Genomic DNA, 15,087 nt, shown 5'->3' with positions numbered 1-15,087 from the left:
ATTTCTTATCTCACACTCCGGTAATATTGCCTACAAAAATAGTTTACTTCCCCGTACCTAATGCTTTAACACTGTTTACCAATGGCTCCAGGAAACATCGAAAAGCAGCAATCTGGTAGAGACCATATAATTCAATCACATATTCTGAGAAAGCTAAGGTTACTCTATTTATTAAAGAACTTCTACAGTCTTAAGTCCACTCTGGAGCCACTACTGTTAAATCTTTCTCCAAATTCAGCAATTGCTACATCAACATACATGTCCCATTTTTATTACACACATTTGAGCCCACAACCCACTTCCTGGTCCATTGGCTTATGGCAGTGATCAAGCAGACCTTCAGGTTGACATCACTGCCGGATCAAGCCACCTAATCGCATAATTTTTTTCATCAAAATTGAAGAAACTTGTCCAAACAATTGCAACTTACCCAGAGACTAGCTAAAGAAATTATCCTACAATGCCCAGATTGCCAGGTCACAGGCATGTCCCCTCCTTCAACAGGTGTTAACCCTAAGGGAATAGAACTTAAAAAGTTATGGCAAACTTATGATACACACATACCTGAAATTGGAAAATTTATATATGTACAAGTATCCATTGATACCAACACTCATTTAATTAGTGTCTGAGTTCAGACAGAAACAGAAAGGTAAAAGAGAGAAATAGAGAAAAAAATAAGATGAAGACTAGAGAAAACAGATGTCAAAGTTACAAAAAGTAAGACAAAGAAAAGAGATAGAAAGAAATGTTAAGAAAGTAATAAATATTAGAATGCACCTTTAGTAAGAAAGGATATAAAAGAAATAAAGTTCAGGCATATTGAACATTGTGAAAGTTGTAAAAAGATTATAACATTAAAATTATGCAATTCATGTAGTACAATTTTCTTTTGAAGGTCAAACAAGTTTTAAAATGTTAATTTTTAACAAAATTCTGTGTGAAAAATATTGGCTAAAGTTAAAGAAGTATCATCCAGTTTTTCTGTAAACAGGATGTTAAAAGCACAAGTTTTTCTTAAAATACTAACCTGCTCTTTAATAAAGATTATAAGAGGTCTGTTAGCACAGGCACCATCCCTACAATTTCCAATACACCAGCACCCGCCAAGACACTACATCTTCATCAAAGGATTAAAAGAAGAAGAAACTCGAACCAGCTTAGGAGAGACCCTGCAAGACTATGCAACTTTATCAGAAGAAGGCAACTCAGAGGTCTATGCAAATCCTGCTTCTTTTTTATTCTCTTACTTTGCCTACTGCCTTCGTCTGCCACACTCTATTAAGCCCATCTTCTAACCTTCTTTTTACTACCCTAGTACTTAGACTAACACCTCCTTTCCAGCTTCTAACAAAAACTACTTAATTAAAGGAAATTAACATACCCTTAGTGATGTTCCTCATTAATAGCATATAGTGAACTCAGATGCCAAGTAACTCTACAGGTCACTCTTTGACTGGAAATGTGTTGTTAATTATACTCATCGTTGTTTTGTGTTATTTGCTAATTCGATGATGCAAAGCTGAAATAAGAGAAGTAACCACCTTGTCTGATAACCCTATGGCTTCACATATCTGTGCTCTGCAATCAAAACACCTGATGCAGAAAACAACAAAGGGGGAGATGCTGGGGATTCACTCAGGATGGTGGCAGAAATATTAAAAGAAAATATTGAGGAAACTCATAGGGAATAATCACAAACTTTGGAAAGTTGAAAGGTTACGTAGCATGTAATAATTGAATGGGTTACTAGTAGCCAGTTCTAACCTTAAAGCACTTGGTCATAGGGTAAATACTAGGGACAATAGGGGCTTCCCCAGTTAAGCTTGTTTACCCTACTTCCATTAACTAACCTTGAAGCCAGATGGCCCTCTCTGAGGAAGGTCAACCAGGGAAATTGCCCCCAGTGGTATTTTTTTTAGACTGTGATACCTGAGGTTTAATTATTCAGATAACTATTCTTTTAACCATGTAAATTATCCACAAGTGTGTTTACTCAAAGGTTCTGTTACTGTTTCTATCCTAAATAAATGCCTGCAGTACAAGCTGTTCAGGGTGCAGCTGCCACTCTTTACAGGACTTTCCTTGGAATCTATCAGTGGCCTTGGGCCCTCAGCTGGACTTGCAAAGCAGAATATCTGGTGTCAGGGTACTTTATTCATCCGTCGCTGGGTCAGGGGTCTGTGAGAGACAGACTCCCCGCAACGAGTGCCCCCATGAAAGGAGTGGTGCCTCAGTTATGGTATTAGGAATGATTGACATATCAATGATAACTCTTTCAAAAAAGCAGTGGTTCTTTTTGCAGAAGTACTAAACTATTCTAAAATGTTTGAGTCAATATTTAGCTATCTCTCCCAGGCTGGAGTATAGTGCTATAATCATGGCTCACTGTAGCCTTGATATGTCAAGCTCAGTTGATCCTCCTACCTCAGCCCCAGAAGTAGCTGAGACTGCAGGTCCATGTCACCATGCTCAGCAAGTTTTTGTATTTTTTGTAGATACAGGGTTTCATCATATTGCTCAGGTTGGTCTCAAATTCCTGGGCTCTTGCAATCCACCTTCGTTGGCTTCTCAAAGTTCTGGGATCACAGGAGTAAGCCACAAAATATTGCACTATAATTTCCATGAACACTCAGAAAACTGGAAATAGCAAAATAACTTGGAAAAAAAAGAATAAACTTAGAGAAATATTTTCTTTATTTCAAAATATATTGCAAAGTTACAGTAATCAAAAAAGTTTGCTGCTGGCGTACAGACAGTTAAATAAATGTTAAAACAAATAAGAGAAACCAGAATGAAACCCACATGGCTATAATCAGCTTATCTTAGAAAAGGGTTCCAACTCCTCATGTTACAGAACATTCTCTTTCAGCAAAATTTGGTTCTTGTCACATGGTTAGGAAAGATTAGGTTAAGGGACACTCTGAAGGATAAAGAGTAGAGCTGAATGGGTAAAAAATAAAGAGAAAGACTCTCAACAAAGTGAGTTTAAGTCCTGTTTACAGGTCCCCACCTCACAGATTGCTGAATAGCAGACCATCACACAGGAACTGATAAAGCCATGCTCCTTCTCCCGGCACAAAGGATGAAATTTCCATGGCTTCCCAAGGCTCCACTCCCTTCCCCCAGTGTTCAGGTGGAAATTATTCAAAGAAAATTAGTTGGAAAAAGGCAGGCTTCATATGGGACAAGCAGCCTGATTCTTTTAGTCTTCAGGCTGTTTTAGGCTTGAAGATAGGGTTTAGCCCAAGACCATTTTCTGTTTTCTAACTCTGTTATTTTCCCCTCTAAGGAAGTACATCTAACTGCTGTTAGAATAAGGATAATGATGAGGACAAAAACCACTTTAAAGTGCTTCCTGATGACAGGGGGCACTGTTGTAGAAAAACAGCAGTCAGATCTTCTTAACAGGCCTATCTAAGTGTCCCCAGTGAAAGGGGCCATTGTCCAAGGCTCTGGTAGTGTGACTGTTTGAGGTTTGATAGTCTGAAGGTGGGAAGAATCAAACTGTATTATTAAAACATGTGTATTAAAATGAAACAAGGGAAAGATGGAAAAGACAGCTCAGAAATCCAAGATCTTTCACCAGTTTGCATAGAGAGAGGGAGGCCAAAAGCACCCCCTCCCCCCAAACAAGAACAACAACAACAACAACAACACCTTTTGCCCTTTTGACAGCATATCAGTTTTCTGGGTTCTTTTCTCCTGAGTCCAATCCTAAGCCCTTTAGTTTAATGTCTGGGAAATTAACTTTTCCAAGGCTTCTGATAACTTTGGAGCTTGTGTCATTGGAAGCAGGAAAATCTGACAGGATTCTTAAAGAGCTAATATGTTCATGAATACCAAACAATTTTTGTTTTTTGTGGGCTACTATTGAAGATCACTAGTTGGGTCACAGAAATAAGCAACGTTGGTCTAAAATGTAGGCCAAAACTCAAAACTAATGAGTTTAGGATTTAATGACAAATATATAAAAAGTTGTAAAACATAATCTTTATCCAGTCCTTTTTTCTTTTAAAAAATAAATCATGATATAACTGAGTTGTTTGTAAAGTAAACTTTATTCTTATACTTGGCATGATTATTTACATAAACTGCAGCAAGAATAATTATTTCTATATAGGTCTTTTACACTGGCTTTGATGGAACTCTGTTCCACAAGAAATTTCAGGGAGGACTTTCGAAAGTCAAGCCAGTCATAGATTTGTACCATCAAATACTTTTGAGCTGGGTGATCCTCTCCTTTTATTGTTTCAAGATAAACTTGGAGCTCCTGGGCCTGTCAGAAAGTGTCATTCTTTACTTGCTACAGATCAGGAACCCTACTAAAGGACTGGTTAGATTAGGTATGAAGCCAATTTTCCCCCTGGGATTTTCTTGGCTCTGCAAGTTGAGATTGACTCCTTAAAGAGAAGCTTACTTTTCCAGACAAGGCCTTGGTAAAACAACAAGTTTCTCCAATTGTGTTCTGAAAATAAATTGTAGTATTATTGCGCTGATGTAAACACCTATATTGCCATTACTTAAGAATATTCACAACTATTTTTCAAATTCTGGAGAAGCCCTGCAAAGAAAGACAAACATAATCCAAATTGTGTACACAGGAGTACACCTTACTCACATATTAAAGACTGTAAATATCTCAAGATGTTTCTTTGACTGTGGTAAACAATAAGAGAATCAGTAATGTTTCAAGGAAAAGTCAGGAAGATTACTTCAGTTTTCTGTTAGTCCAGTCCATTCAGTGAACTCTCTTTTGTTTGATATTCATGAACATATTAGCTCTTTAAGAATCCTGTCAGATTTTCCTGCTTCCAATGTCACAAGCTCCAAAGTTATCAGAAACCTGCAATTGAGAGCACCTGTCAAAGATCTATATCTGTCTAAAAAGCACTTTATAAAAAAAATCAAAATAAGGCAAAAATTATCTGTGTGTAACAAAATGTCCAGGGTAGTTACAGTCAGAAACATGAGAAAAATTTTCGTTATTTGTATGGTTTACAATAAATTAACATAACCTTAATTGTGGTTGATAGCATATACTTCAGACATTAGAATTTTAGAAATCCCATTAAATTTTGGAACATGTGTTCGTATTAGTCACCAAAATATCATCTAAAGTATATTAAACACCATTTTGGCAATTCCATGTAACTAATCATGTTGTATATTTCAGTTTAACTCTCCTGTGGATACTCCAGGAGCCCTCTGCTGCATCCCAAAACCAGAAATTAAGAAAGATAATTTTGTAGCTAAAGTTTGGTTTTGAGACTTATGTTACAAGTTAGAGGTTTAAAACACTTGATGTAATGAAATAAAATTCCAGATTATCATAAATTACTTATTTAACCAAAATGATGACTTAGAAATGTAAAATGCAAAAACCTTTTATAATTCTTTACAAATTATAAGAAATTTTTTACAAATTATAAGAATTATACAAATGTATAATTATTTACAAATAAAAAAGGTCAAAGCAGATTGTAACAGCCTCAGATATTTTGTAATGTCCTTGGCTTTTACAGAGAGTGTTATGACAGAACCCAGCCAGAAAGGTGAAATTGTGAGCCTCATGTGCACACTCAGCTGACGATAAGGAATGTCACCATCTGAAATATATGAAGACAACTGTCACTCATAAAAACAAATAATGTGTGGTATTGTAAATCTTATCCTGGGAATTTTCTGCTAGTGTGTTTGTGATTTGAATTTTTATGAAGAACCTCTTTGATTTGACTCTCTAGACTGATTTCAGCCCACATATCTTATTGTGGTATCTACCTGGGCCAGCCTCTAGGTGATGTGATTCTCCTGACTGAGCCATGCTCCCATTAAGAATCATGACAAATCACTACATCCAGTACCCAGGTCATGTTACATTTTTGCCTAAGCCATGCCCACAGAAATTATTGTGACATATCACTGTGTCAGCCATTTAGGTGATGTAACTCTCCTCATTAGATTGAGCCCTGCACAGAATGTGGTATAGTGACATATGGCTGTGCTAGGCACACAAGTGAGGGAACTCCTTTGCTAGGACCTTGTCCTAAAGAGAATATTGTGAGAAATCTCTGGGCCTGTCCCCTAGGTGATATAACTCCCTGCTTGAGTCCTTCTTTGTGTCCTTCTGAAGGATACAAAGTCCTTCTGACATGGAGCATTGTGACATAAGTGTGAAGCCTGTAACTATTTGTTGTAATTCTCTTACTTGGGTCCTGTCCTAAGGGAGTGTTGTGACATATCTCAGGACCCAGCATCAAGGTGATGTGACTCTTCTGCCTGACTTCACTTCATGTGTTAGATTGTGTTATATTCATAGGGAAGCACCTAGATTTGTAATATGACTCTTCTCTTCTGCCTGAGCCCTGCCTACTTGGGACATTGGGTCATATATCTGAGCTTGTGTCCTAAGTGATGTATCTCTTTTCTTCTGCCTGAGCCTTTACAATGAGATGATGTTACATACTGCTAAGCCCAATACTTGGATAAAATGAGTCTTCTTTTTTTCACCCCTGAACCATGCCAGTGAAAATAAATTTTGATGTATTGCAGGGTATGGCACCCAGATGATGTCCCTATTCTGCCTGGGTCCTGTATAAAGAGACAATTATAGCATATTGCTGATCTCCTCACCCTGATGATGTAACTCTCCTGCTTGTACCACAGCAACCCAAACTATTTTTATATATCTTGGGACCAGCCTGTAGGTGTTTGTGCTCTATTTGTTTGGGCTTGTTTTACCACATTTGGAATTGTGTCATATTGCTGGGTCCAGCACTATAGCACCCAGTTAATGTAACACTCATTTCTAGATCCTGCCTAGAGAGGGCATTGTGACATATTGCTTGGCACAGTATCTAAGTTATGCTACCCTTCTGCCAAGTTTTTTTCTACAAATGGAATTATGACATTTACATTGCTTCAACTCAGTGGCATGATGATGAAACATGGCAATCCACTCATAGTAGATTTTTGCCTCTCATCACTATGCTTAGGGGATTAGTTACAGTTACGGGTTGCATATTTGTCCAAAGCTCTCAGAAGATTACAACACTAACTTATACTCTATAAACTTGGGTGGTACACAGAGTTTTATAACAGAGCCCAGCAAAAAATTAAAATCTTGACCCTTGATTACAAATGCAGATGAGAGCAAAAGTTTTCAGCATCCCATATTTACAAAGCCCACTGTTGAAGTTCTGACTCTAACAAGTAAATAAAGTACAAAGATGGAATTGTGACTTTCATATGTGGATCTTGCTACAGATGACATGGTGACTCGTTTCTGGACCCATATCACCAGCATAATAATGCGTTTCCTGTCTGAATCCAGTATATAAGAGAGCTGTTGATTATTCTAACAGGGATTATATCAACATGTATGTTTTGAGTCAAATGAGCATGTAGGCTTGGGAGTGGTTTGTAACACTAAGGTATTTTGCATAAAGCCTTCAAATGTTGTAGAGTCTATCATAAAATGACCTACAACACACATGAGATTGTGACTGTTATATACACACCAAACTAAAAAAAGTGTCACCTAAAAGATGAAGTAATTGTGTCACTTCACAAAGTCTAACATTCTGGTGTTGAGAATCTTGGCTTAGATTCTTTCACATGGGTGCATTGTGAAATATCGCAGGGTTAGAATAATAAAAAGGTGACTCTTCTACATTGATCCAACCAACAGGGGATATTACCACATATCTCTGGGCCAATCAGCTAAGTGATGTGTTTCTTCTCCCAGTGCCCTGCCCACAGGGAACACTGTGACATTCACTGGATATAGCATCTAGGTAATGTGACTCTCCTGCCTGGATCTCACCTATTGAAGAAATGGTGACATACCACTGAGTGCAAAACCTAGGTGGTGTGACTCTTCTCTTTGTGCTGGAATCTGCCATGAGAGGGAATTATAACATATTGCTGAGTCCAGCACCTAGAGAATGTGACCATCCACTATTTTTTCAACCCTGTATACAGTGGTCAAGATGACATATTATTTGAGACTGTACCCAGGTGATATGACTCTTCTGACTGGATCCTACCTACAAAGAAGACATAATGTATTTCTGACTTAGGACACAGATGATGTGGCTTTTCTATCTTGTCTCTGTTCAAAGATGAAATTCTAACATATGCCTGGATTCATCTGATATGCACAATAATAAGCCTTTGTCATTAAATCTGTACTAAATAAATGCAAGTGTCACTGTCTTATTGGGGCTGCAAGTTAGTGTTGTAAGCTTGGCTGTTGTTATGATGCACTCTGAGCAGCTGGTACACTCTATCAATGGCCGCTGCATTCTCTTAGTGGTAGCTGCACACTCGGCTACTGCTGCTGCTGTTGCTGTTGCTGCTGCATGCTTGCTAGTGATGCTGAGCATGCAGCACCTTTGTGGAGCTCTCAGTCAAAATACCTGTGTCAGCAAACTTCTTTCATCCATCCCTCAGCCAGATTCGGTGGGACTGATTCAGCAGATGGTGCCCTGTGTGAGGAATGCTGCAACAAATTATGATGAAACACTCCAAAATGAAGGTGAAGAGGCTGTGCAGTGCGTAAGTCATTGGTGCCCACTTGGGACTTCCATGTTCGAGGGAATTGTTCAGGCGAGGGTTTCATCATGGGACATCGGTTATTATCTCAACATCAGAAGTATATCAAAGAACTGAAACAGCTGCTTAAAGCTAGAGGATCCTCGGCATCACAGTCTCAATTAAGGGACCTAAGCAAACTCTTTTTCTTTTTTTTTCCATAACCCATTGTTCCCAGAAGAAGCACACTAGACATAGACCTCTGGGAATGAGTGGGGAGAAATCTTAAACAACATCATGCACAAGGGCCACAGGTTCCAATTATATCTTTAACATTATGATTCTTAGTTAGGACTGCTTTGGTCCCAGTCTACACAGAAAAACCTAAGAAGAGAAGGGAGGAGGAACCATCACCTACCTTACAACCTCTTCCCACTCCCTCTGTTCCACTCTTAGTAGTAAAAGTGCCACAGATGAAGTGGAGGTTACCCCTAATCCCCCTCCCCCAATAAATTGGAGAAAGGACAAAAAATATGCTACAGATACGGGACTCTGTCTTAGGCAAGCAGCATTAGAGGGGGAAATCTTGGCTTACCCAGTAATGCAAGATCAATAAGGCAATCAGGTACATAAAGAAATAAGAAAAAGCATTAGATAAAATGTATCCCCTAGCCAGTTTATGAGAGGGTTAATTGAGGTCACTCTACAGACCTCTTTGTAATAATGGTCACTGTTATTTCTCCCCTATTCCTGACATGCCTCTCTTAAAATACTATTTTGATAGAACAGTAGCCTTTACAGTAAGAGAAATTACAACAAGCCTATGAATAAGTTGAGGAGCAATCAGAATCTGGCCTTATAGAACCATCAAAGAGTCCTTGGAATTTTCCCATTTTCTTCATTCCCAAAAGGTCTGGCAAATGGAGATTTTCCATGACTTATGGGCTATCAATGCTAATTTGCAAACATTAGGGCCCCTTCAACAGGGGATCCCTTCTCCCGTGGCTATTCCTCAAGATTGGCCTATAGTTATTATTGACTTAAAAGGCTGCTTTATGCTATTCCCCTTGAAGAAGAGGACACATAATAATTTACATTTACCATAGCAGCTATCAATAATGAAAGGCCAGCTCACAGATTTCATTAGAAAGTACTTCCTCAAGGGATGCTGAGCAGTCCTACTGAGAGATAGAACTAGCTGGATTTCCTAGACCAGCTAGGCATTCCTAAGCCTAGCTGGGGAAGGTGAACACACCCACCTTTAAACTCAGGACTTGTAACTCAGCTCATACCCAACCAATCAGATAGTAAAGAGAGGTTGCTAAAATACCAATTAGTATAAAAGCAGAAGGTAAAGAGATAATCAAATCATCTATTGCCCAAGAGCACAGAGGGAGGGACAATGATTGGGATGTAAACCCAGGTATTTGACCTGGCAGTAGCAACTCCCTTTGAGTCTCCTCCTGTTGTATGGGAGCTCTGTTTTCACTCTATTAAATCTTGCAACTGCACACTTTTCTGGTCCATGTTTGTTCCAGCTTGAGCTGAGCTTTCACTCACCGTCCACCACTGCTGGTCATGGCCGTTGCAGACCTGATGCTGACTTCTACCCCTCTGGATCTGGCAGAGTGTCCACTAAAATTCTGATTCAGTGAAGTGCCCATTGTCACTCCCAATGGGGCTAGAAGCTCACCTTTGTTCCTGCATGGCTAAGAGCCCAGGTTCTTCCTAATCAAGTTGAACACTAGTCACTGGGTTACATGGTTCTCTTCTGTGACCCATGGTTTCTAATAGAGCTATAACAGTTACCACATGGCCCAAGGTTTTATTCCTTGGAATTCATGAGGCCAAGAACCCCTGGTCAGAGAACAAAAGGCTTGCCACCATCTTGGAAGTGGCCTACCAGCCTCTTGGAGGCTCTAAGAACAAAGACCTGCCGGTAATACTACCATGTGTCAGTATCATGTAAGTCAGGCTTTGCTCCCCAGTAGAAAAGGACTTCCTTATTGCAAGATTATTCTGGCTTATGACAGCTCACAATTGACACAACTTTTTCAGTTGGGCAAAGTTGGATCATCCAACATTCCACAGACATGCCATGTAAACCCCAACGACAGACAACAGTAGAACATTCCCATTTCACTCTTAAATATAGGCTCAGAAAAGAAAGAAGAAGGAATATAAATAAGGACCCTGCAACACTGCTAGTGCAAGTTTTATTCACCCTTAATTTCTAAAATTTAGATAACAAATTTCAATTAGCTGTAGAAAAGAACTTTGCTAAAAACTCTCAAGACATAAAACCTACAGTTTTATGGAAAGTATGTATGGTGTGGTCTAAATGATTTGCTAACATGGGGAAGAGGATATGCTTATGTTCACACCTCCTCAGGCCCTCTTTGAATTCCAGTGCAGTACATCAAAAGTTATCATAGCATGGCTAAAACACAGCCCAGCACCAGAAATGAAGAAAATGACCATGTAAAACCTGCAGCCCCAGAAAATGTGGCTTCCTTGTACAACTCAGGCCCCAGACATTACCAGAGGGAGGATGAAGAAAACAACTCAGAAGGCTAAGTGAATCCGGCTCTGGACACAGACATGATTCACTCCAGAAAATTTGTTTCTTGCTATGTTTTATTAATCTTTCTTATTTTATCACTTTGTCTGCAATCCATACCTGCTACAATCTATTAGGCCCATCTTTTAAATCTGCCTTTCTACTGTCCTGTTACTTAGGAAAAAAATAACCCTCCCAGCTTCTAAAAATGCGACTGTTTGACTAGAAAGAGTTAAGATATCTGCAGTAGAGTTCCTTAGTGACATCACACATTGGACTGAGGTGCCTGGTAACACAACATGCCACTACTTGATTGGAATACAATGTTTCTTATTATACTCATGTTTGTCTTATGTTATTTACTGATTCTAGGATCCAAAGCCAGAATACAAGTTATAACTACTGCATCTAGTCCTGTTGCTGAAAACATCTGTAGTCTTCAGTAAACAATACTTTATGAAAAAACAAAACAAAACAAAAACAAAAAGAGGGAGACATAGGAGATCGGTCAGGGTGATGGGAAAAACTATAGTAAAGATACAACTTTCTTGGAGGGCCGGGAGGTTTTGCAAAAGCCTTGGAAAAGAATTTTGGCTGAAGGCAGCAAAACTCTCTTTTTCTGAGCCTGAGAGCAAGGGGTGGATAATGAGGAAATATAAAGGAATTTATCTACATAAATTGGTGTACATATGTCTCCAGAAACCAACCTTTGATCATTTGTGTGCAGGACTGCTCTCTACTCAGGGTCTGTGCCATGCTAACCAAAATTATTGTGACATATCTCTGTATTCACTATTAGATGAGGTAACACCTCTCTGGAATGGACCCTATACAAAGGAAGTATAGCGACATACTGCAAATCCAGGAACACAGGTGAGAGAACTATGTTGGCAGAGCTATGCCTAAAGAAGGGGATTGTGACACATTTTTAGGCCTGTCACCTAGGCTATGTGGGACTCTTGCTTGGGTCCTGTCAACCTGGTGAGTGACATACTTCTAGGTCAGGCACACTGTTGATGGCACTCTTTTTCCAGGGTTATGCTTCATAGAGGACATTGTGACACATCTCTGGACCTATAACCAAGGAGATGTGAGTCCCTCTTTGGGCCCTCCCTACACGGAGCATTGTGGCATAAACAGAGAACTTTCAACTAGGTGATGTAACTCTCTTTGTTGGGTGCTGTGTTAAGAAATCCTTGTGAAATATCTCAGTTGGAAGCACTCAAGTGATGTGGCCCTTCCTAAAGCAGCACCTAGGTGATATGACTCTCCTCATCTGACTGAGCCCTGCCTACTTGGGACACCTTGAAATATCTCTGAGCTCTTGATGTCAATCTATTTTTCTGCCTGGGCCTTCACAATAGGAGAATTTTGGCATATTGCTGAGCCCAGCACTCAGGACGTGTGACTCTCTTATTTTTCCCAAATATAACAAGTGAATGCAGTATGAGTTGGAATTGTAACCTTCATATATGGATTTGGCCACAGGTAGGATGGAGACTCATTTCTGGATTCAGCTAATAGGCGTAAGAGTGGGCTTCATCCCTGGACCAGCCTATCAAAGAGATATTGATTATTATATGTGGTTGTAGGGCAGTATGTAAGATCATGAATCCATAGGAACATGTATGTCTCAGAGTGGTTTGCAATTCTCATGCATGCTTTATAAAGCCTTTGTATGTAGTAGAGTATTATACAACAGCCCAGGAAACACATGAGACTATGATTTTCATATACATACTCAGCACAGAATTAATGGCGTCACCCTCAAAGACAAGAAGATTTGGCACATAAGTAGGCCTAGTACCCATGTGTTGAGAATTTTTGGTTTAAATTTCTTCTCAGGAGTGCATTGTGACATATCTTTGGGTTAGAATCATAATAATGTGACTCTTCTGCCTGGACCCTGTGAAAAGGGGATATTGTCACATATCTCTGGGACAATAAGTTAGATTATTTGTTTATCCTGCCTGTATCCTGCCCCCAGAGAATGCTATGAAGTATCATTTGACTTAACAACTTGTGACAATTTATTTAGTGAGCAGAAAGGAGAGGAGAGTCACTTAACCAAGTTGTTAAGTCAAATGAACTGCAAAACCTAAGTGATGTGACTCTCTTTTATATTCTAGACTTTGCCAAGAGGAGAGATTATAATATTGCAGAACCCAGCACCTGGTTGGGATGACTGTCTCTCTCTCTTTCTCTCTCTTTTTTTTTCTTTTTAGACAAAGTCTCTCATTGTTGCCTGGCCTGGAGTGCAGTGGTCCAATCCTAGCATACTGCAAGCTCTGCCCCAAGGTTAGAGCAATTTGCTTTCTTCAGCCTCCTATTTAGCTGATATTACAGGCACCCATCATCAGGCCCTGCTTTTTTTTTTTTTTTTCTATTTGTCATACAGACGGGGTTAAGATAGCACAAGAAAGGAATTTTGACGTATTGCATGGCCCAACACCCAGATGATTTTTCTCCTCTTTCTGGATTATGCATAGAGGAAAATACGGTATATTGCAATAAAGAGGAAAATATGGTATATTGCATATTGCTGGGCCCAGCACCATTATGATGTGACTTTCCTGCCTGTGCTGGAGCCACCAAATGTATATTGACGTTTCTTGGGTCCATTACATATGTGTTTTGGTTCTCATAAAGTGGCTTGGTATTTTCCACATGTGGGATGTTGTGCAATGCTGGGTACAGCACCAGGTAATGTGACCCAATTTTTTATACCCTGCTTAGAGAAGACATTGTGACGTATTGCTTGGTACACCATCTATGTAATGTTATCCTCCTGTCTTGCTTTTTGCCCACATATGGAATTATGACATATATCTTACTTCAGTTCACAGGCAGGAAGATCAAACTTATATGGGGATACAGCCAATATGAGATATTTTTCCTCTTATTGTTTGGCTTAAGGAAATATGTAAGGTTCTGGGTTGCATATTTGTATCAAGTGCACATAAGCTTACAACACTAACTTATATTGTATGAACTCTTTGGTGGTAGAGTTTCATAACAGGTACTGGCAAAAGGTTCACAATGGGAATCTTGATTGCACACCCAGGTGAAGTTAATAGTTGTCACCATTCCACATTTACAATGCCCACTATTGAGGTCCTGAGTCTAACAAAGGAATACAGCACACAGTTAAAATTGTGATATTTATATGTGGATTTGGCCACAGGGGAGATGGTGACTCATTTGTGGACCCAGCCCACAGGTGCAATAATGGATCTTCCTCTTAAGGAAGATCCTTCCTCTTAACATCTTCCTGCCTGTAGATGTTGACTATCAAACCTGGTTTACAGCAATATGTAAGATTCTGAGTTCATAGGAGCATGTAGGCCACAGAGAGGTTTGCAACTCTCGTGCAGGTTTCATAAAGTCCTCAGATGTTGTATAGAATGTTATACCTTGTCCCAGCACACCAGGAAATTGTGACTCTAATATACATGCTCAGCTAAAAGTTAGAAATGTCAACCTCAAAGATGATGGGATTATTTCTGGGCCTACTACCCTGGTGTTGAGACTTTTTTCTATGGGTGCGTTTTTACATATCAATGGGTGAGAATCATAATAATTTTACTCCTCTGCCTAGGCCCTGTCAACAGGGAATATTATCACATATTTCTGGGGCTATCTGCTAGGTGATGTGTCTCTCCAGCCTGTACCCGGCTCCCAGACGACATTTTTAAATATTACTAAGACTAGTGTCTATGTAATGTAATTCTCCTCTCCTGCCTGGGTCCTACTTACTGAAGGAATTGTGACATATGGCTAAATGTAAAACCTAGGTGGTATGTCTCTCCTCTCTATTCAACAGTTTATATCTGTGCTGTTCTCTGTTTTATTACTGTGGTGCTGTATTTTAATATATTTGTTATACCAGTACTAGAGTGTTTGATTACTCTAGGTTTGTTCTGTGTTTGGAAACTGTTAAGTGTAATATTTTTCTTCTTTTTAAAGATTGCCAGTCTTTTCATGGTCCCTTG

This window comes from Macaca thibetana, chromosome Y, assembly GCF_024542745.1.
Source record: "Macaca thibetana thibetana isolate TM-01 chromosome Y, ASM2454274v1, whole genome shotgun sequence".
Classification (NCBI taxonomy): Eukaryota; Metazoa; Chordata; class Mammalia; order Primates; family Cercopithecidae; genus Macaca; species Macaca thibetana.
This window is presented reverse-complemented; position numbering follows the sequence as displayed.